The sequence below is a fragment of the Watersipora subatra genome, unplaced genomic scaffold, assembly GCF_963576615.1.
Source record: "Watersipora subatra unplaced genomic scaffold, tzWatSuba1.1 SCAFFOLD_35, whole genome shotgun sequence".
Taxonomy (NCBI): domain Eukaryota; kingdom Metazoa; phylum Bryozoa; class Gymnolaemata; order Cheilostomatida; family Watersiporidae; genus Watersipora; species Watersipora subatra.
The window spans coordinates 412,874-436,287 of NW_027045221.1; the positions used below are offsets into that span (position 1 = coordinate 412,874).

General features: G+C 33.8%; 1 protein-coding gene across 1 annotated transcript in view; it reads right to left on the bottom strand.

Annotated features, from left to right (window-relative positions):
- The window catches only part of LOC137410003 (uncharacterized), a 372,155-nt gene that overhangs the window by 334,068 nt on the left and 14,673 nt on the right, over positions 1-23,414 (bottom strand). The gene's annotated exons all lie outside the window — the stretch shown is intronic.

Here is a 23,414-nt window from a genome sequence, read left to right on the forward strand (position 1 = left end):
TTTCTGCCAGTAACGAATGAAGTAAAATAATTCATTTGTATCATGTACATGTAAATAAATATCAAAACTTGAAGTATTATTATGCAATGTTATTTCTAATTAAAACCACAAGATGTAAACTACATCATCAATTTTACATTCAATTTGTAATTTATAGAAGCATGAAACTGAAGTTTTAATTCAAAACCAAAAGGTGTATTCACTACATACTTGCTTAAAAGTCTACTTGCAACAAAATCCAAATTACAGTTATTTGGTATCGAAAGATTCACCATGTTTTACCACGCTGTGATGTAGGTGCAAAATATGTGGAAATGAGATTATAAGCTCTTAAAAGCTGAAAAACAAACAGTCTATTGCAATAATTACGAAACCGCTGTCGATTAGAATCCCTTTTCTAAATGGCTCAATCGGGGCGTAACTGAACGAGATGGCTTCTGTTTACACTTTCATGCAATCTCATTCGTCAAAATATTTTCTTAAATATACTTCATGCATTCAATAAAACCATGCCTATTGTCGTTAAGTGTCTATTTCACCATTATTGTAACATTGTCACTTTGAGCCCTGATATCTTGAAACCTACTGTAAAAGATTCTTTAATTTTTTACCCTTAGCTTGAATTAGTGCACATCGTCCTTTGATTAACATGATAAACCTGTCGGTCTCATGTGCGGATTGAAAAATGCTGCAGAAATTGTCGGTGCTACTTGGCAAGATGTACGGGTCACAAGATCAGATTACGACTGGATGATTAGACCAAGCCAAAACAAAACTCTAACATAGCGTGTGTCTATATTTGATACCGGCTTTTCGGTAGGACCCAAAGTGTTTGCTATAAACTAGTGCAACGAGACACTTTTTATTGAGCTTTTTATGTCTTTCAATTCATGTAATAACACTACCTGTAGAAACAATAACCAAGTTGTCTAAAATAGGTCAGCAAAACAAAAATATTTTAGGCAGCGAATCTTTCGTGATAACTGTCAGTAATCATTCATTTTTCAGATTTTAGGAGCTTGTAATCACATTTTCACATATTTTGCACCTACAACACAGCAGGGTAAGACATGGTGAATTTTTGATACTAAATAACGGTAATGTGAATATTGTTGCAAGTCAACTTTTAACGTCATCACATCATATTACGAGCAGTACGTAACAATCACATCACGCATACACACCAGGCTTCATAAATAAAACAGTTACTTTGTGAATATTAAGGAACATTAACTGCATCAAGCTAGCATCATACATGTAATTTGCAACAATCCAGGAATGATGACATTTAAAAGGCTGGTTTAAAACTTAAAACACAGAAAAAGCTATAGTTAAAACCAAAATAGTTAATGCCAAGTGATTGGCAAAGGAAAAAATGTTCAGTCATGTTGCAAAAAAATATGTAACCAGAAAATTAGTCTATAGATAAGAAAAACGACTCAACTGTACAATTTATGGTTCTTGTTTCTACACGATCTGGGGATGCATGATTAATTTAGCTGTCACAAGAGTACAGGAGACTGAGTGCAATCAAACTTGAAAACATTACTTTTAAATTTAATCTACTCAGATACTTTCTACTAATACTTTAGTAATACAAATTCAAAATGGTAGAAATACTCGGGTGTTTCAACACTTAGCAGTATCAAGGCGCGGCCACACGTAGTGGATAAATCGCCTATTCTGACCAAAATCAACAAATAAACATTACTGTCTGAGCTGTGCACGCACATCAAAATAATTGACGAAACGCTTTTATTTGGTTGAACCAACTATTATCAAGCTTAATTCTAGCACCTTTTGCCATCAGTATGGTCCAAGACACCTACCACAATGCACAATAAAAGTATCAGCGCAATTTAAACTGATGCATACAATGCAACTGCTTAGATACGCTAGAGATAGCAGATGTTCCTACAACAGCATGTTTCCTGCTAAAAATGGTTAATTAAAAAAACAAATTTGTAGCCATAGTGTCCGAACGATAACAATATAACAATAGCGCAATCTAAGTAGTTGCATTGTATGTACTACGCCGAATTGCGCTGGTACATTTATTGTGTGTCAATATACGTGTCTAGTAAAATATAAATCGTAAAAGCTGCTATAAAATCGTGCTTGCCAATTGGAATAATTTGGCAAGCACAAATGTCTCGAATAGTTTGCCTATTAAGACAATTAAAAGCATTTCACCAACGATTTCGGTGTGCATGCAAAGCTAAAATAATTATCTATGTTTGAGCCAAAAAGTTTCTTCATTTGGTGATTTCGTCAAAATGAACCAAAAGTTTGTTACCTGTGACAGTATATTTAAAGTTACTTCGGCGCTATAGATTTACTGCCATCCCTCTTCAAAAATATCATATATAAAGTACTATCATCGGAAGTTCATACATAGTGCAGGCCTATATTTACCTGTGCGGCAACTGCATGATCAAGCAGTCTGCCAGGTTTAGCTCTTCTAGTGAGCTCAATTCCGTGATAGCTTTGGAGAATTCGCCGATAGGATTTTTGAAAAGGATCAATATTCTCAGTGACTTCATTATGCCCAACCTGCAAAAAACATTTTAAACTTATACGGATCATACCGGCTCTTACTATAGTCAAACCAAATAATGAGACAGTTATTAGTTATTACAGTTGGCAAACTTTAGATTACATGAATTTCACACAGCTGAGAGAAATGAACCTATTCAGATTAAAAGTTTAGATTTATAAACTGCATAGACTGCACGTTGACACAGGACTTTCGTGTATGTAACTTTGTGTATTAGTCTTTTTTGAAAACTTTCTTCTTATAAATGCAGATAAAAGTTTGACTCTACAATTTCCATTTGTGACAAAAAGCTGGGTTTGTAGTACTAAAATATTTTCAACAGATTTAACATTCTCTTAAGATCGATTGGTTTGGTCAATCGTGATTTCTGCGAAGAACAATTGAAGTAAATAACCTATTTTTATCCTGTACATACATATCAAAACTTCAAATATTTTGTTGATGTGCTGTTCCCAATTAAAACAAAAAGATGTGCCCTGCTCCATTGGTTTTACACTGAAATTGTAATTTGTAAAGGCATGAAACTGAAATTTTAATTCCAAACCAAAATAGGTATTCCCTATATACTTGCTTACAAGTCTACTTGCAACGAAATCCACAATACAATTATTTGGTATCAAAAGATTCACCATGTTTTAATTCGCTGTTATGTAGGTGTAAAGTATTTGGATATGACATTACAAGCTTTTAAAAGCTAAAAAACGAACAATCCATCGCAACCATTACAAAAACGCTGTAAATTAGATTCCTTTTCCAAACCGACTCAAATGGGATGTAACTGAAAAAGATGGCTTCTGTTTACACTTTCATGCAACCTCATTCGTCGAAATATTTTCATAAGTATACTTCACGCACTCAATTAAACCATGTATATAGTCCTCACGCATATATTTCATGGTCATTGTAACATTGTCACTTAGAACACTGACATCTCAAAACCTACTGTAAAAATTTCTTTAATTTTTTAACATTAGCTCGAAGGAGTGCATACCATCCTCTGATAAGTATGATGAACCTGTCGGTCTCATGTGCTGATTGAAAAATGCCGCAGAAGTAGTTTGCGCTATTTGACAAGATGTACGGGTCACATGATCATTTTACGACAAGATTATTAGACCAAGCCAAAACAGAATTGTAACAAAGCGAGCATCTATATTTGATATCGGCTTTTTTGGTAGAAGTCAGTGTTGTCAATAAACTAGTGCTACGAGGCATTTTATAGTGAGCTTTTTATTGGCATTTCAATTCAAGCAATAACACCACCTGTCGAAACAATAACCAAGTTGGCTGGAGTAGGTCAGCAAAATAAAAATATTTTAGCCAGTGGCGCTTTTGTGATGGCGTGAGTTATCCTTTGTTTTTTAGCTTTCAAGAGCTTGTAATCACATTTATGCATTATTTTCCCCCACAACACCGCAGGGTGAGACATGGTGAAATTTTTTATACAGTTTAACTGTAAGGTGAATTTTGTTGCAAGTCAACCTATACCATCATCACATCCTTTTATGAGCTGTACGTAACAATCACATCATGCATACACATTAGGCTTCATGAATAAAACACATACTTTGTGAATATCAAAGAAATTAACCGCAGCAAGCTAACTTATATGTGTAACTTGCAGCAACCAGGAATGAAACCTTTTGAAAAGCTGGTTTGAAATTTAAAACATAGGAAAACTAAAAATTAAGCTTAGAAAAACCAGAACTAAGTCTATTAGTGGGCAAAACAAATAACAAATAATTGATGATCTGCTATTCCAAAATAAATCCACACGATAAGATCTACTCCATCAGTTTTCTGTTCAAATTCCAAGTAATAGAGACATAAAATTGAAGTTTTACTTGAAAAACAAAATATTTATACACTACATACTGCCTTTAACAACATCACATCCAATTAGAAGCGGTACACAACAATCACATCCTGCATACACATCAGGCTTCATAAATGAAACACGTACTTTGTGAATATCAAGGAAGATTAACCGCCGAAAGCTAACTTATATGTGTAAATTGCAGCAAACCAGGAATAATAACTTGTGAGAGACAGGTTTAAAATTTAAAACATGGAAGAAAAACTAAAATTTGAAGCTTAGAGATACCAGAACTAAGTTTATTGGAGGCTGGCAAATAATAACGTTCCTTGGTAATTTCACCACTAATAACAACCACCATTATCACACACAGTTATTGTGAAAAAACTATCATGCATTAACTCTAAACAGATATATTACAATTTAGCCACTAACTGAATTTTTGAGGAAAAACTTAGTTAAAGTCTTGCGATCGACACGCGAAAGAGAATGTTCAGTCATTTTGCAAAAATTATGTAGACAGAAACTTCAATCTATAGATAAGAAAACATGACTGAACTGTATAATTTAAGGATCTTATATCTACACAATCTGAGGATGCATGAAAAATTTTGCTGTTACAAGATTATACAAGACTGAGGGCAATGAAACTTAAAAAGTTATTTTTTAAGTTTACTCTACTCAGACTCTTACACCTAATACTTTTGTTATACAATTTCAGAATGGTAGAAATACATGGGTATGTCCGTGGTTAGCAGTATTAAGGTACGGCCACACGTAACGATTTATTCGTTTATTCTGACCAAAATCACAAAATGAGCAGAATTGTCTGAGCAGTGCTTGCACACCAAAATTGTCGATGAAACGCTTTTAATTTTTTGAACAAACTATTATCAAGCATAATTCTGCAGCTTTTGCTATCAGTATGGTCCAAGACACCTACCACAACGCACAGTAAAAGTATCAGCGCAATTTAAACTGATGCATACGATGCAACTGCTTGGATGCGCTAAAGATAGCAACTGTTTCTGCAATGGCTCATTTGCTGCTAAAATAATTGTTATTATTAGAAACAATTTGTAGCCATGGTTTTCAAACAATAACAAATCAACAATAGTGCAATCTAGGAAGTTGCATCGTATGTACTACGTCGAGTTGCTCTGATAAATTCTTCGGTAGTCGTTAAATGTGTCTTGGAATGTATAAATTGGAAAAGCTGCTATAGAAATGTGCTCGACAAATGTAATAATTGGCGCTCGAATCGTTTGAATTATTTGCCAATTAAGACAATTGAAAGTGTTTCATTCATGAGATTGGTGTGTGTGTGTGTGCGCAGCTAAATTAATTATGTAAGTTTCAGCTGATTAGTTTGTTCATTTTGTGATTTCGTCAAAATGAAAAACAAATTAATTATGTGTGGCCGTACCTTTAGAGTTACTTAGGTGCTATACTATTACTTCCATTTCTTTACAAAATTATTATACATTGAAGTACTATCACCAGAAGTTCATACAAAGTATAGGCATATCTACCTCTCCGGCAGCTGAGTAATTCCGCAGTCTGTCAAGTTTAGTTCCTCTAGTGAGAGCAGTTCCGTGACAGCTTCACAGACTTCACCGATAGGGTTTCCAGAAAGAATCAATTTTCTCAGTGACTTCATTGCGCCCAACCTACAAATAAATAGTATGAAACTAATACAGCTCATGCCCTTCTTACTATATTCAAACCAAATAATGAGACAGTATATTGGTACAGTTGGTATATTTTAGATTTAATTGAGCCTCACACAGCTGAGAGAAATAAACCTTTTCAGTTTGTAGAGTTAGATTTATAAACTGCATAGACTGTACGTTGACGCAGAACGTCTATATATGTAACTTGGATTCTTAGTTTCTTTTTTAAACTTTATTTTTATAAATGCAGATAAAAGTTTGACTCGAAAATTTTCATTATTGACAAAAAAGCTAGGTTTGTAGTTCTAAAATATTTTCAACTGATTTTACATTCACTTAATGGCTTTTATTTGGTTGAAAAAACTTTTATCAAGCATAATTCTAGTACCTTTTGCCATCAGTATGGTCCAAGACACCTACCACAACGCACAGTAAAAGTATCAGCGCAATTTAAACTGATGCATACGATGCAACTGCTTAGATGCGCTAAAGATAACAAATATTTATGCAACGGCACATTTGCTGCTAATAAAATTGTTATTATTAGAAAGAAACAATTTGTAGCCATGGTGTTCAAAGGATAACAAATCAACAATAACACAATCTAGGTAATTGCATTGTATGTACTTCGTCAAGTCGCTCCGGTATGTTTATTGTGGCTCGTTAAATGTGTCTTAGAATATATAAATTGTAAAAGCTGCTATAGAAATGTGCTCGACAAATGTAATAATTGACGCTTGAATCTTTAAAAAACTTGCAGATTAAGCCTATTGAAAGTGTTTCATCGACGAGATTGGTGTGCATGTACAGCTAAAATAATTCTGTAATTTTTAGCTGATCAGTTCATTCATTTGGTGACTTTGTCAAAATGAACAAAAGATTCATTATGTGTGACCGTACCTTTAGAGTTACTTAGGTGCTATACAATTACTGCCATCACTCTTCAATATTATTATATATTAAAGTATTATCACCAGAATTCAAACAAAGTATAAGCCTGTCTACCTCTCCGGCAACTGCGTCATACCGCAGTCTGTCAAGTTTAGTTCCTCTAGTGAGAGCAGTTCCGTGATAGCTTCACAGAATTCGCCGATAGGGTTTCCAGAAAGAGTCAATTTTCTCAGTGACTTCATAGCGCCCAACCTACAAATGAATTATGAAACTGATACAGCTCATGCCCCTCTTACTATACTCAAACCAAATAATGAGACAGTTGGTAAATTTTAGATTTAATTGAACTTCACACAGCTGAGAGAAATGAACCTTCTCATTTTGTAGAATTAGATTTATAAACTGCATAGACTGTACTTTGATGCAGAACTTCCCTGTATGTATTTTGGATTATTAGTCTTTTTCAAAAACTTTCTTTTTATAAAGGCAAGTAAAAATTTGACTCTAAAATTTTCATTAGTGACTAAAAAGCTGGGTTTGTAGTACCAAAATGTTTTCAACTGATTTTAAATTCTCTTTAGACCAACTGATTTGATAAATCCTGATTTCCGCCAGTAACCAGTGAAGTAAAATAATGTATTTTTATAATGTACATACATATCAAAACTTTGAGTATTATGATGTAATGCTATTTCTATCAAAAACCACAAGATGTGACTCAATCCTTCAATTTTACATTCAAATTGTAAATTATAGAAGCATGAAAATGAAGTTTTAATTCAAAACCAAAATATGTATTCATTACATACTTGCTTAAAAGTCTACTTGCAACGAAATCCACATTACAGTTATTTGGTATCGAAAGATTCACCATGTTTTACTCCACTGGGTTGCAGGTGCAAAATATGTGGAAATGAGATTACAAGCTCCTAAAAGCTAAACAATCAACAGTCTATCGCAGCCATTACAAAAGTGTTGTAGATTATTATCCCTTTTCTAAACGGCTCAATATGAACGTAATGGAACGAGATGGCTTCTGTTTACACTTTCAAGCAATCTCATTCGTCAAAATATTTTTTAAAATATGTTTCATGAAATCAATAAAACCATATCTCTTGTCCTCAAGTGTCTATTTCACCATCATTGTAAAATTGTCACTTTGGGCACTGATATTTCGAAACCTACTGTAAAAGATTGTTTAGTTTTTTACACTTAGCTGGAAGGAGTTCATAACGCCCTTTGACAAACATGATGAGCCTGTCGATCTCGTGTGCTGATTAAAAGATTCTGCAGAAATTGTCTGCGCTACTTGGCAAGATGTACGGGTCACATGATCAGTTTACGACTGAATGATTAGACCAAGCCGAAACAAAACTCTAACATAGCGAGCATCTATATTGGATACGGGCTTTTCGGTAGAACCCAAAGTGTTAGCCATAAACTAGTGCTATGAGATGTTTTATATTGAGCTTTTTATTTCTTTCAATTCATGTAATAACACTACCTGTAGAAACAATAACCAAGTTGTCTAAAATAGGTCAGCAAAACAAAAATATTTTAGGCAGCGAATCTTTCGTGATAACTGTCAGTAATCATTCGTTTTTCAGCTTTTAGGAGCTTGTAATCACATTTTCACATATTTTGCACCTACAACACAGCAGGGTAAGACATGGTGAATTTTTGATACTAAATAACGGTAATGTGAATATTGTTGCAAGTCAACTTTTAACGTCATCACATCATATTACGAGCAGTACGTAACAATCACATCACGCATACACACCAGGCTTCATAAATAAAACAGTTACTTTGTGAATATCAAAGAAAATTTACTGCATCAAGCTCGCTTATACATGTAACTTGCCGCAATCCAGGAATGATAAATTTAAAAAAGCAGGTTTAATAATCAGTACATAGAAAAAACTATAATTTGAAGCTTATCTAAAACGAGAACTAAGTTTGTTGAAGGCCGGTAAATAATAACTCTGCTTGGTAATTTTACCCTTAATAATCACCATCGTAATTACACGCAGTGGACATGAAAGAAACATCATGCATTCATTCTAAACAAAAATTTTATAATTTAACCACTTACTGATTTTTGAGGACCAAAATAGTTAATGCCTAGTTATTGGCACAGGAAAAAAAAAGTTCAGTCATTTTGCGAAAAAAAATGTGGCCAGAAACATCAGTCTATAAGTAGGAGAAATGACACAACTATATAATTTAAAGTTCTTATTTCTACACTATCTGGGGAAGCTTATTTCTATATGATCTGAGGATGCATGGAAAATTTAGCTGTCACAAGATTACAGGAAAATGAGTGCAATGAAACTTGAAAACATTTTTTTTTAAATTCACTCTACTCAGATACCTACTACTAATACTTGAGTAATACAAATTCAAAATGGAAAAAATACTTGGGTTTTTCAACATTTAGCAGTATTTATGTGCCGCCAAACGTAACAGATTAATTGTTTATTCTGACCAAAATCACGAAATGAACAAAATTATCTGAGCTGTGCACGCACACCAAAATAATTTGACGAATTGCTTTTATTTGTTTGAAAAAACTATTATTAGGCATAATTATGCAGCTTTTGCTATCAGTATGGTCCAGGACACCTACCACAACGCACATTTTATGTATCAGCGCAATTTAAACTGATGCATACGATGCAACTGCTTAGATGCGCTAAAGATAACAAATATTTATGCAACGGAACATTTGCTGCTAATAAAATTGTTATTATTAGAAAGAAACAATTTGTAGCCATGGTGTTCAAAGGATAACAAATCAACAATAACACAATCTAGGTAATTGCATTGTATGTACTACGTCAAGTCGCTTTGGTATATTTATCATGGCTCGTTAAATGTGTCTTGGAATGTATAAATTGTAAAAGCTGCTATAGAAATGTGCTCGACAAATGTTATAATTGGTGCTCGAATCGTTTAAATAATTTGCAGCTTAAGCCTATTGAAAGTGTTTCATCGACGAGATTGGTGTGTGTGCACAGCTAAAATAATTCTGTAAGTTTCAGCTGATTAGTTCGTTCATTTTGTGACTTCGTCAAAATGAACAAAAAATTCTTTACGTGGGGCCATACCTTTAGAGTTATTTAGGTGCTATACAATTACTGCCATCCCTCTTTAATGTTAATATATATTAAAGTATTATCACAAGAATTCAAACAAAGTATAAGCCTGTCTACCTCTCCGGCAACTGCGTCATACCGCAGTCGGTCAAGTCTAGCTCCTCTAGGGAGAACAATTCCGTGATAGCTTCAGAAACTTCGCCGATAGGGTTTCCAGAAAGAATCAATTTTTTCAGTGACTTCATAGCGCCCAACCTACAAATGAATTTTGAAACTGATACAGCGCATGCCACTCTTACTATACTCAAACCAAAGAATGAGACAGTTGGTAAATTTTAGATTTAATTGAATTTCACACAGCTGAGAGAGATGAACCTTCTCATTTGTTAGAGTTAGATTTATAAACTGCATAGACTGTACTTTGATGCAGGACTTTTCCTGTATGTATTTTGGATTATAATTTTTCGAAAACTTTCTTTTTATAAAGGCAGGTAAAAATTTGACTATAAAATTTTCATTAGTGACTAAAAAGCTGGGTTTGTGGTATTAAATGTTTTCAACTGATTTTACATTCTCTTTAGACCAACTGCTTTGATGAATCATGATTTCCGCCAGTAAAAAATGAAGTAAAATAATTTATTTTTATCATGTACATACATATCAAAACTTTGAGTATTATGAAAAAATGCTATTTCTATGTAAAACCACAAGATGTGACGCACTCCATCAATTTTACATTCAAGTTGTAATTTATAGAAGTATGAAATAAAAGTTTTAATTAAAAACCAAAATATGTATTCACTAAATACTTGCTTAATAGTCTACTTGCAACAAGATCCACATTACAGTTAATTGGTATCGAAAAATTCACTATGTTTTAGTCCGCTGTGATGTAGGTGCAAAATATGTGGAAATGAGATTACAAGCTCCTAAAAGCTAAACAACCAACAGTCCATCATAACCATTATGAAAGTGTTGTAGATTATTATCCCTTTTCTAAACGGCTCAATATGGACGTAATGGAACGAGATGGCTTCTGTTTACATTTTCAAGCAATCTCATTCGTCAAAATATTTTGTTTAATTATACTTCATGATTTCAATAAAACCATGTCTATTGTCCTCAAGTATCTATTTCACCATCATTGTAACATTGTCACTTTGGGCACTGATATCTCGAAACCTACTGTAAAAGATTGTTTAATTTTTTACACTTAGCTGGAAGGAGTGCATGTCATTCTTTGATAAACACGATGAGCCTGTCGGTCTCATGTGCTGATTAAAAAATTCTGCAGAAATTGTCTGCGCTTCTTGGCAAGATGTACGGGTCACATGACCAGTTTACGACTGGATGATTAGACCAAGCCGAAACAAAACTCTAACATAGCGAGCATCTATATTGGATACGGGCTTTTCGGAAGAACCCAAAGTGTTAACCATAAACTAGTGCTACGAGATGTTTTATATTGAGCTTTTTATTTCTTTCAATTCATGTAATAACACTACCTGTAGAAACAATAACCAAGTTGTCTAAAATAGGTCAGCAAAACAAAAAGATTCTAAGCAGTGATTCTTTCGTGGTGACTGTCAGTAATCATTCGTTTTTCAGCTTTTAGGAGCTTTTAATCACATTTTCACATATTTTGCACCTACAACACAGCAGGGTAAGACATGGTGAATTTTTGATACTAAATAACGGTAATGTGAATTTTGTTGCAAGTCAACTATTAACGTCATCACATCATATTACGAGCAGTACGTAACAATCACATCATGCATACACACCAGGCTTCATAAATAAAACACTTACTTTGTGAATATCAAAGAAAATTTACTGCATCAAGCTCGCTTATACATGTAACTTGCCGCAATCCAGGAATGATAACTTTAAAAAAGCAGGTTTAATAATTAAAACATAGAAAAAAACTATAATTGGAAGCTTATCTAAAACGAGAACTAAGTTTGTTGGAGGGCGGTAAATAATAACTCGGCTTGATAATTTTACCCTTATAATAATCACCATCGTAATTACACGCAGTGGACATGAAAGAAACATCATGCATTCATTCTAAACAAAAATTTTATAATTTAACCACTTACTGATTTTTGAGGACCAAAATAGTTAATGCCTAGTTATTGGCACAGGAAAAAAAAAGTTCAGTCATTTTGCGAAAAAAAATGTGGCCAGAAACATCAGTCTATAAGTAGGAGAAATGACACAACTATATAATTTAAAGTTCTTATTTCTACACTATCTGGGGAAGCTTATTTCTATATGATCTGAGGATGCATGGAAAATTTAGCTGTCACAAGATTACAGGAAAATGAGTGCAATGAAACTTGAAAACTGTTTTTTTTAAATTTACTCTACTCAGATACTTACTACTAATACTTGAGTAATACAAATTCAAAACGGTAAAAATACTTGGGTATTTCAACACTTAGCAGTATTAATGTGCGGCCAAACGTAACAGATTAATTGTTTATTCTGACGAGATTGGTGTGTGTGCACAGCTAAAATAATTCTGTAAGTTTCAGCTGATTAATTCGTTGATTTTGTGACTTCGTCACAATGAACAAAAAATTAATTACGTGGGGCCGTACCTTTAGAGTTACTTAGGTGCTATACAATTACTGCCATCCCTCTTCAATGTTATTATATATTAAAGTATTATCACCAGAATTCAAACATTCAAATATTTTGCACCTACAACACAGCAGGGTAAGACATGGTAAATTTTTGATACTAAATAACGGTAATGTGAATTTTGTTGGAAGTCATCTTTTAACGTCATCACATCATATTACGAGCAGTACGTAACAATCACATCATGCATACACTCTAGGCTTCATAAATAAAACACTTACTTTGTGAATATCAAGAAAAATTTACTGCATCAAGATCGCTTATGCATGTAACTTGTTGCAATCCAGGAATGATAACTTTAAAAAAGCAGGTTTAATAATTAAAACATAGAAAAAAACTATAATTGGAAGCTTATCAAAAACGAGAAATTTACATCGCTACCGACCACAGAGCATTGACATCAATGTTTGCACCTGACCAAGGAACTCCTGCACTTGCTGCTAACTGATTAGCAAGATGGGCTCTCTTACTCAGTCAATAAGAATATGAAATTGAATATTGAAAGACTAACAAACATGGGAATGCAGATGCTCTCAGTCGGCTACCTGTTGGACCAGATGTTGAGTTTGACAGAGAGGAAGACGATGCTGACGTAGACATCATTTGCACTATTAAAACTATTGGAGCTCAACTTAACCCTACAGATCCAGGAGTAATAGTCAATAAATCTTCTGAAAGCATTATTATCTCTACAGTCAAGAGATATACGATAGAAATATGGCCACATCGAGAGGAAGCAACACCAGCTAATTCTGAAATCAAAAGAATTTTAAAAGTTAAAAAACTCACTATCTGTCTGTAATGGTTGTCTAATTTATGAAAACAGAGTAGTAATTGCTACCAGCCTACAAAAAGAAGTACTGAAGATATTGCATCTCGGACATTTGGGATACAAAGGATGAAGCAGCTAGCACGCACAGCAGAATACTGGCCTAGAATGGATGCTGACATTGCGGAGACAAGCAAGTTGTGTACATTGTGTGCTGAAAATCGGAGACTACCTTCAAAGTATTATGTACATCCATGCATGCTACCAGAGAAACCATGGAGTCGTCTACACTCAGATCATGCTATCAACTTTATGGGAAGTACTTGGCTAGTTCTCACAGATGCTTACACTAAATAGGACCAGTTCTAGATCGACAAAAATCGACTAATGATCTTTTGGAACAAGATTTTTCACACTTTGGCTATCCACACACTTTAGTTACAAAAAATGCTACTACCTTTAAATCACACGAGTTTCAACAGGGGTGCAAAGAAAGAGGAATTAAACCCTTATAAGAAGCTCCTTATCATCCTGCAACAAATGGAGCCGCTGAGAGAATTGTGCAATCGCTTAAACAAACTTTGAGGAAGTCTACCCTACCACCTAATGCAGTATTATTAGAAATCCTGATGCATTATAGAAGAACACCGTTACAGACTGGATATTCACTAAGCCTACTGCTACATGGGAGGCAAATTCGATGCCAAATTGACTCAACTACTCCATCACTAGCCCATTCGGTCGAAGAAAGACAATATAGAAGTACACAGCTTCTGAATGACAGTCAACAAGATTCACAGCTATCAAGTTGGAGATCCATGCTATGCATTATAAAGTGGCCCTAGAAGATCTAATCAGCCTCGATGGGTTCCAGCATTAGTGACTAAAGTCTATGGCCAGCAAAGTGTTAATTCTATAGTATGGTCTAGTAGACCTACATTGAGACGACATGTAGAACAACTACAACCTAAATTTAGCATAGAAGAAGACCTACACCCTAGAGATATATCTCAAACATCAGATAAAGAGAGTGACAGGCTACCTATACTGGTGCCTCCCGAAAAACCAGTGTGTCAACCAAAGAGACCAAATTATTGACATCCTCTAGACAGTGATTATGGACCAAATAATCCACGAATACTATCTAGAAGGAGACAGAAAACGCAATTTTAACCGTAACGTTTTGTCTGTTCATGATATCTCCAGACCTGTGAGGAGGTGTTAGATTGCCATCATAAAGCTTAAATCAAGCTAGCTTTGCGCTATCTATTCTAATATAGATTAATATTCTAATACAAGTTATGCTTTTGTTAAACTATGTATTAGATAGCCATAGCTAAGGCTTATATAAATTAGGTCTGGAAGGCAACAGTGCAATACATACTATGAGAGTGAGCAAACCACATATTGTGTTATTATTCATACAGGTAACATTTACTACGGTTATACCTTCCTTGTTATCTCTACGTTTTAATGCAATACATACTTTGAGAGTGAATAAACCACATATTGTATTATTATTCATACAGGAACATAACACTGTCGGTCTTATGTGCTGGTCGAAAAATGCTGCAAAAATTGTTCGCGCTAGTTGGCAACATCTATGGGTCACATGATCAGAATTTGACTGAATGATTAGACCAAGCCGAAACAAAACTGTAACATAGCGAGCATCTATACTTGATACCGGTTTTTTGGTAGAACCCAAAGTGTTTGCCAAAAACTAGTGCTACGAGATGTTTACATTGAGCTTTTTATTGGCCTTTCAAATCACGTAATAATACCACCTGTCGAAACAATAACCAAGTTGGCTGGAGTAGGTCAGCAAAACAAAAAGATTCTAGCCAGCGGTGCTTTCGTGATGGCTTTGAGTAATCGTTCATTCTTTAGCTTTTAAGAGCTTGTAATTACATTTTTACATATTCTGGACCTACAACACAGCTCGGTAAGACATGGTGAATGTTTTAATATCAAACAACTGTAAAGTGAATTTTGTTGCAAGTCAACCTTTAACATCATCACATCCATTTACGACCAGTACGCAACCGCCACATCGTGTATACACATCCGGCTTCATAAATAAAACACGTACTTTGTGAATATCAAGAAAAAATAACCACAGCAAGCTAACCTATATGTGTAACTTGCAGCAACCCAATAATGCGGACTTATGAAAGGCAAGTTTGAAAATTAAACCAGAAAAACACTAAAATTTGAAGCTTTCAGAAACCAGAACTAAGTTCATTGGATGCCAGTAAATAATAACTCTCCTTGGTAATTTTACCCTTAATTTGCGGCCAAACATAACGGATTATTCATTCATTCTGACCAAATACACAAAATGAACAAAACTGTCTGTACGCACACCAAAATAGTTGACGAGACATTTTTAATTGGTTGAACAAACTGTTATCTTGCGTATTTTTTGGCAGCTTTTGTCATTGGTATGGTTCAAGATACTTACCACGACGCCAAATAAAACTATCAGCACAGTTCAAATTGATACGTATGATGCAACCGTTTAGATGCGTTAGAGATAGCAGATGTTTCTACACCGGCATGCTCACTGCTAAAAAAAATTTATTATTAAAAAAGAAACAATTTGTAGGCACTGTGTCCGAACGATAACAAATCAACAATAGTGCAATCTAGTTAGTTGCATCGTATGTACTACGTCGAGTTGCTCTGGTACATTTATTGGATGTCGCTGTATGCGTCTTGGATATATAGTGTAAATTATTAAAGCTGCTAGAATAATGCTTGCCAATTGTAATAGATAATAATTCATAAATAATAAAAATTTGCCTGAATATTTTGCCCATAAAGCCAATTAAAAGCGTTTCATCGACGATTTCGGAATTCATGTGGAGCTAGGATAATTCTGCAAATTTCAGCCGATTGGTTCGTTCATTTCGTAAATTCGTCAGAATTAACCAAATGTTTGTTACGTGTTGCCTTACCTTCAGAGTTAATTATGTGCTATACAATTACTGCCATTCCTCCCCAAACTCACTATATATTAAAGTAATATCACCAGAAGTTCATTCAAAGTGTAGGCCAATCTACCTCTCCGGCAACTGTGTAATTTTGCAGTCCGTCAAGTTTAGCTCTTCTAGTGAGCTCAATTCCGTAAAAGCTTGAGAGAATTCGAAGATAGGGTTTCCAGAAAGGATCAATTTTTTCAGTGACTTCATTGCGCCCAACCTACAAATGAGTTATGAAACTGATACAGCTCATGCCCTTCTTACTATACTCCAACCAAATATTGAGGTAGTTAGTAGACTTTAGATTTAAATGAACTTCACACAGCTGAGAAAATGAATCTTCTCAGTTTAAAAAGTTTGAATTATAAACTGCATAGACTGTACTTTGGCGCAGAACATTCCTGTATGTAACTTGGGTTATTAGTCTTTTTTGAAAACTTTATTTTTATTAACGCAGGTAAAAGATTGAGTCTAAAGTTTGTATTAATGACAAAAAAACTAGGTCTGTAGTACTAAAAAATTTTCAACTGATTTTACATTCTCTTAAGACCAACTGGTTTGATCAATCGTGATTTCTGCCAGTAACAAATGCAGTAAAATGATCTATTTTTATCCTGTACATCCATATCAAAACTTGAAGGAAGTATTATGATGTAATGGCATTCTCAACTAATACCACATGATGTGCCCTACTCAACCAGTTTAACATTCAACTTGTAATTTATAGAGACATGAAATTGAAGTTTTAATACAAAAGCAAAATATGTATTCACTACATACTTCTTTGACTTCTTCAGACTCAATTTATGAGCGGTACATAATAATCACCTCATGCATGCACATCAGACATCATAAACAAAACACAGACTTTATCAATATCAAGTAACAGCAGCTGCAGCAGGCTCACTTATACATGTAACTATAGCAGCTAAGCAGGACTGAGAATTTAAGAAAATCCGGAATGAAATTTGAAACAGAAAAAACTAGAATTTGAAACTCAGAAAAACCAAAGGTAATTCAATGGAAGGCCAGTAAATTATAACTTGTCTTGGAAACTGTATTCTCCATAACCACCATCATTACTACACAATGTTTACATGAGAAAAATAATTCAAGATTTTATTATAAACAGTTATATAACAATTTTACCACATTTTGATTCTATGAGAAAAAGTTGTCTAATGCCAAATTATGGTCAGAGGAGAGGAAGTGTCACCGGTCATTTTCCAAACAGTATTTAGTCTGAAACACCAGACTATACATAAGAAAACATAGCTCAAATGTTTAATTTATGGTACTCATCTTTACAACATCCAAAGTTGCATAAAAAACTTAGTTGTCTCAAGATTATAGGAGACTGAGTGCAATGAAAGTTGAAAAACTATTTTTTATCTAATTAGTAATGTTAGGTTGGTAGCTGCCTTGTCATGTAGAATTTGTTTTATTTACTTGGTAACTACCTCGTCATACAGAATAAACGTTACTGAGTTGGCAGCGGCCATTTCATACAGAAATAGCATTATTGAGTTTGTAATTACCTTGTAATGCAGAATTAGTATTATGGAGTAGGCAGACACATAATGACTGACATGATTAGAATGACATGACTAAAATGAATGACACAATGATTGACATACTGAATTAGTATTATTAAATTGTTAACTAGCTCTTCATAGAGAAATAGTGTTATTAAGATAGTAACTACGTTGTAATACCGAATTGTTATTATTAAGTTTGCAGCTACCTTGTCATACATACTTACTATTATAAAGTTGGTAACTACGTCTTATTACAGAAATAGTAATAAATTGGTAACTACGGTGTCATACAGAATGATTATTAATAGGTTGGTAACTAATTTATCATACAGAAATAGTACTATCATGTTGGTAACCACTTTGCCAAAAAATAATTGACAAGAATAGTTTCAACCGTTATAACAATTATTCAACATTCCTATTCATAAAAATGTATTGGCTGATTTGGCGTGTAGGAAAGTTCATTATTTTTAGCAGCTCTAAAATTTAAAGGCTAGACACCCGGGCTAGAGTTACAATTTCTAAAACTACCAATTAAGAGCCGGTTAGTAATCAACATATTTCTGTATTGAAACTTTTACTAACTTTTACCAACATGAAATGAAATTCTGTAAACTGAGAATGATCCAATTGTTTTGTATTCTGACATCAGGAACCAGCTTACAAGTAAATTGTAACATCAACATTTTTTATGGCAGTGAAGTTTCATACTAACTTTATGGGAAGTTTTCCTGCATTGATACAAACATACCATAATGTATAGCTTAAGTACTGCTTAGCTAATATTTGATATTATTTCTAGATTGCTACTTTATTTCGGGGTAGCAAGTAATTACAGTATGACAGCAGTATGACAGGTAACTAACTACCTTGTCATACAGAATTACAGTTATGAAGTTGGTAACTACACTGTCATACACAATTTATATAATTAAGTTGGCAACTACCATATAAGGGCATCATTTGATCTTGATGCGGATAAAACACTAATCAACTTGAAATGTTAACATGGAAATAATTTCGTCTTGAATTAGAAAGACATTCATAAATAACATTGCAACTCAACAGTATTGTTGTTTCTTTGTTCCTGAATGTTCACTAGTTTATACGTCATAAATTTCGACCTACACAGTCAAAAAAGTAATTTGGAAAAAAATTTATACAACCACATTCATAAATATTTTAATTTTGAAAAATATATTTGGCATGTTCTTTCATCCCTACCTGAGTGATGATGTAGTTAAGTTGCAACTGCACATGGTAAGTTTTTCTAGTGAATGCAGATTTAGGATGAAAACAGGACTGGTCGAATCTATTTTAGAGTCAGAGACATCCAGTTCTATGAGGCTGCGCATTGAAGCAATTCTGTAACAAACAGTTCAGGTTTGTCTAGCAAACCTGATAGAGAAAAACTTTGCCTTCAAATTTAAAAGTTGCATATCAAAGGAAATATTTCTAAAATAACAAATTTTGTCACGATCTCAGAAACCATGGTTAAGGCGCAAATCGCGAAGTTGAGTCATGCGCAAGCTGCACTAACTGAATTTATAATTTTTGTAACAATTTTTGCAACACTTGCATCAGGACCGATCAAAAGTGCTCTTTGTGAATCTTTAGTCAATTTAACCAATAAAATTATTCAAGCCTCGGAAAAACCCACTTTAAACTGTTGCTACATGAAAAAAGATATACTGAAAAATGGCATCCTGTAAAATTAATCGATTCTTTTTTGCCGATTTCAAAGATAACTCTGACATTTTGGACTCTTTGAATGAGTACTTGCGTATTCCAACTGATGTCAAGAACAGCAACAGTGAAGGGAGTGATGATGCTGAATGACCTGAAGCCACTCTAATTGACAATTATGAAAACTATGAAGAGGTAGTACAGTGTTTAAAAGAGCAATAAGCTGTTCGGGTTAGAAGTGCTATTGGGGAATATATGGTTTAATTATAAATTAAATTATTCAATTTTACATGATCAAAGTTCATTGTTTCTGATGTTTTTGCCATATGTTACTGTTACTATTATGTTCTTAAAGATTTTTTTAATGTTATTACATACCTATAAAATTACTTATTCAATTTTATTACATTTTTAAGATTGTTATATGATTTAATAATAAGATAAATTGTTCCATTTTCTAAGATCAAATTTCATAGGTCCTGATGGTGTCTGATATGTTACTGTTATTATTTTTCTAAAGATTATCTCGGTGATACTGTGGCTGAGCTCAAAACGACAATACTACCAAGCCATTTTTACTATCATCAAAATTAATATTAAGTATCACATTTTGTGATAGATATACAAAACTTCCCAAAAACAGCCAACAGAAATATGTTTAGATATTTGAATTCATTATTTTTGTTGTGTATAAATACAGAAATCTAGATAAATATCACATTTATTTGATATTGGTTGCTATGATGTTTTGAAATGTAAACAAAATTGTGCATTGGTTTTCGTTTTTTCAAACTTTAACACCAGTTTTCTCAGAACTATGTTTTAGCACTAATCTGCACAGCATTTGCTGTAATCACTATATAATCAAAATAGGTTTTTGCACCGTGGCTGAGAATTTTCTACTTCTACTAATGTAGATAGCTCTAAATTTTACACAACCGACTTAATCATGGTTTCTGAGATCATGATCCCATTGTATTATTTTATTTAGTTTGACAGGTCAAAAGTTTAACCATACCAATTCAGATAATTAATCACACAGTGGAAGTCAACGATTACATTATCAAAAAATGTTACAATACAATTTCAAAAATCTAAAACATAGTAAGTATAAGAGATAAGTATATATTTAAATTGTCAATTTATATTTGCAACACCCGAGTGCAACTGTAGGTTTGGCAGAAAAATCCTTAAGAGTATTGTAATACAACTTCGTCAAATTAGGTAGAACCAGAACTGACATCAAACTTCAGGCTTTTTTGTTTCTCTATGTTTACCCATGCAGGCAAATTATAACTAAGCTTCAATGTTTCATTAGGCTGTAAAATCAGAATGTAGGTAATGAGACAAATTAAAAATATAGATTCAAATATTTTTTCAATTTATACTGAAAAAAACATTTTTTTTCAAACTTGTCGCTAAAAGCGGAAATCAGAAAGCCTTAAAATTTTGGTTTTAAACAAACCGCACAAGTGGCGAGTAAGAGATGACTTTGAAAATAAAGTAAAATATTTGCTACATCTTGGAATATTGTGGCAATGATAAAGAAATACAAAATTTGCTAAATTACCATGGCAGAGTGCCACAAAATTCAAAACCCAACACCGATAGACCATGACGACAAGCTGTAACCAATCTATTTGGCTACAAACATTTTAACTATATAATTATAGCTGATTTCTTCTTGAGATATCTAAAAATCTCCAATTTTCACCATATGGTCAGTTTAGCAGTTGCCATTTTTGAAGACGATATTTGGATGTCATCACATTCTAGAAGCCGTAATACATGATAGTGGTCTTTGTTACCCAAGCTACAAGTTCCAACAACTTGCTAATGAATACTGTTTTGCGAGCGTGATCAGCTCTCCTCAAAACCTGCAGGTAATCAGTGAAGCAGAGACAGGTGTAAACGCTGCGAAAATTCTGATAACGAATTTCTAGATCCTTTTCTTGCACTAATCTCCCGCTAGAAATAAGAAGTAAATTTTTGTTCTATATCATTTCAATCTTCAATCCACCTAATTACAGTGCACAGACCAACTGAGCTGCAAGGAAGTCCTGTTGATTGACCTGTTCTTTTGTTAACTCAACTTAAAAACCTGCTTTACAGCTTTAATAGTGACATCTACTAGTACAACAAAAAGTGCATATAATCTAAATTGTGGCTATTCACACCTAGTCTATATCTCAAGGATAACTGATCGACTGTTATATATTTTGACAACAGAGAATAGTCTAACGAAACACTCACGTACAATACAAGCATATGGTCAGGCCTTTCACTTTTATTGCTATTGTAACTGAAAATAATTTGCAACCAATAATATACTCTTTTTTTTCTAATAAATGATCTATGTATATTGGGCATTTCACGTGTTCTAGAGTGATATAGTCTTAGGTCACAAGTGTGTCAAGTTGTATTTCAATTTTTAACTGCATTTTGACACAACTGGGTTAGTTGGCCAATCTTCCATGGGGTCGTTTATCTTGGATTTGAAGGCTTTACATAGAATTAACACCTGGTTTGAAAAGATGCAGATTAGTTTGTGTTGTATAAACTGAGTTGCTAGACAAATTAGGTGGAAACTGATTTGAATGATTACAAGGTGTCTTAGCTGAAGTTTAACTTTCCACTTAGAATAAAAAGCCGAATTAGAAAGATATTCTGTATGGACTTGCCAGATCAAACCACTATTATCTTTATGGTTTTGTAGGTAATCTCATCTGTAGCATCGCTTTGTTGTTGATATGAGCAGCTAAACACACAGTTGACCATCTAATTTTCATTAGTTTGACTATAGTTTCACTTCAATAGCAGGGAAAATTTTCACTTAACAACTCATGTTGTAGTTATCTTTAAAAGTGAACTGCTCAAATGTTATAGTGAAAGAAGCAGCAGTTTAATTATGTAACTGGTAGTAGATATAAAAGCAAGGGATGAGGCATGTTTTGTGATGGGTGATATTAGGTGCCAACCTCAACCTTGACTCCTTGACTCCCAGCGAGCTATGCTCCAGCTATAACACCGCCAGTTCTAGTTCTCTGCACACCAAGCACTTCCTAACAACCATCACCATGCCATCTCTTGAAACCAAAGACCTCACTTCTATCTAGTCAGGAACTAAATTCTGACAAAATATTTTCAAGTCCTGATCAAACAGAATATTATGAAACCGACAGTTATGACTCCACAAAAATTGTCAACTACTATCCAACAGCTTTCATAAGCACATCTGATATATGATCTCCTAATTTTACTAACTGAATCTCGATTCAACTCAAACAGGGTGATTGACAAGAGTGTTGTACTGATCGAGTCATCTTCTAATAGGAATTCTACAAAGCTCAAGCAGTCAATTGTCTTCAATAATAGATTTCCCCTAAAATAAACACAATGGCTGAATCGGCCACAATGCGAATGCACCTAAAATGCCATTATGACTACAGAGAGAACGTTCTGTCACTGCTTATAATTCTGTTACATCAATATGATTACCATCAACCTCCTGAGCCAGAACTCTACCTCGACAACCTCATCATCAGTTTTAAATAATATTCCGAGAGCAAGGTTGCTGATATCGCATCATACAAACCCCTTATCAGTATATCAAGCCAATCATATACCTCAAACATGATCTTTATCATTACGCAAGGCTTTAGTGGCACATAGCATAGATATATAACTCTAGAAAGAATATGATCTTCTTAACCATAATAACTTGTCTGTCTCTCCGTGAAGCTACATGCTACTCTC